At 41.3% G+C, this 2047-nt stretch overlaps 1 pseudogene; it reads right to left on the reverse strand.

Moving 5' to 3' along the window:
* Positions 1–1156: 1156 nt before the first annotated feature.
* On the reverse strand, positions 1157–1801 carry LOC100759678 (annotated as a pseudogene).
* Between the last annotated feature and the right edge of the window lie 246 nt (positions 1802–2047).

The raw sequence follows: 2047 nt of genomic DNA on the forward strand, positions 1-2047 counted from the left end.
AAAGAACTCGCAATGTGAGCTTGAGGACCTAAGTTTGAATCTTCCAGAGTCCACATAAGGTAAACACTTGTGCATCCATAATCCCAGTCTTTCTATGGAGAGATGGGAGGTAGAAACAGGAGAATCCTTGGAGCTTTATCGTCCATTCATCCTAGTGTAGTGTATACAGGGGCAAACAAGGGAGACAGCAAAGACAGATACCCAGTGTTGTCTTCTGACTCTACATTCATGCCACAGTGCAATGCACATGTATTCACACATATGAATGCACACTTAAAGGCACACATATATCATAAGTGCAATGGCATGAATATGTCATATATGCATACTTCATATGCATTTACTTTATACACACATACATCAGACACATGTATACATCACACATGCACCCAATTTTTAAAAACAATGAAAATGGGATGAGAGTGGGAGAAGATGAAGAATGTCACCTGGGATTGTGTAGTGGGTGGAGCACAGCATTGGGAAATTAAATTGAAAACATTGAATTTTAAGAGCATAAAAAATTTTTTTAAAAGAGTGATAGACAATTACTTTCTTAGGAGCCTATAAGCACTTGACACTAAATACCAAATGTAAACTAGGGAGCCATAGAAGCTTCATTTAAGAAGACATGTATGGATATGATAAGTGAGATAATGGCTCATGAAAGGCTCTGGATTCTTTTCAGCTACATCATTAGTATAAATGCAAGGTGCTGTTCCATGCTAGATTTATAGATCATATTTATGATATATACTGCAATGGCCACTGCTTGAAGACACTGCTTGAAGACACGGCGAAGACTAAGAATGCTGAAGAGGCTACAGAGAAGTCAAAGATTTAATCTGTTATTACTCATCCTTTATTGACTTTTTATCCATGACCATATTTAACTATAGTACTAGGATGTTGTAAAGATAATTGATGGAGCATTTATTACATGCTCGAGGCCATTGCCCGGACACTTTCTTATAGGAAGCACAGTGCTATGTAATTATTACCACCCCTTCATTATAGAACAAGTGAGGACGCACAAGCCAACTTGCTACATTTCTCCTTAGGCATTTATTTTCACTTCTGTTACCAGCTGAAGACTCAGGGTTGGTAAGTTAGCATCTTCCAGGAATGCCATCCTTCTTTATGCACTTTTTTTTTTTTTTTTACTTTTTAATGAATATATTTTACAAATACACTGGAGAATCATGCAATGCTGCCTGCATTGGATGCAATCCTGGGTCACAAGTCTGCACATTCCTTTGCAACTGGACCTGTGATAGCAGAGCCTTTCATCTCCCCTTTATTGTTTACTATGACCCCTGCATTGTCTTCAGAATAAAGAAACACCCCATCTTTTCTTCGATACGACTTTCATTGTCAAATTACCACTGCTGGATGGACCTTTTTCCTTAGTTCTGGTTTGCCTTTCTTTTTTTTTTGGGGGGGGGGGGGTTTCAAGACAGGGTTTCTCTGTGGCTTTGGAGGCTGTCCTGGAACTAGCTCTTGTAGACCAGGCTGGTCTCGAACTCACAGAGATCCTCCTGCCTCTGCCTCCTGAGTGCTGGGATTAAAGGCGTGAGCCACAAACGCCCGGCTGGTTTGCCTTTCTTAACTGAGGCCATCACACCATGTAGCCCGTGCCAGCAGCAGGAAGTCTGTTCAGCTGTCCCTTGATGCCCTTCACAGAGATGATATACAAATTTTTGGCAGCTGTGTTGTCAGCACAGTTGATCACAGCTCCTCCCGGAAGAACCAGGGAAATCCAGAATTTCGCTCCGGAGGACCCACCACATACTCACTTCGACATCTTGGACGCCCGGAAAGAGTCAGAAAAAAAAAAAAAAAAAAAAAAAAAAAAAAAAAAAAAAAAAAAAAAAACTTTACATACTTGCTTTAAAGCCAGGCGTTGGTGGCGCACACCTTTAACCCCAGCACTCGGGAGGCAGAAGCAGGCGTATCTCTGTGAGTTCGAGGCCAGCCTGGTCTCCAAAGCAAGTGCCAGGATAGGCTCCAAAGCTACACAGAGAAACCCTGTCTCAAAAAACCAAAAAAA

This window comes from Cricetulus griseus (assembly GCF_003668045.3).
Source record: "Cricetulus griseus strain 17A/GY chromosome 1 unlocalized genomic scaffold, alternate assembly CriGri-PICRH-1.0 chr1_0, whole genome shotgun sequence".
NCBI classification, from domain to species: domain Eukaryota; kingdom Metazoa; phylum Chordata; class Mammalia; order Rodentia; family Cricetidae; genus Cricetulus; species Cricetulus griseus.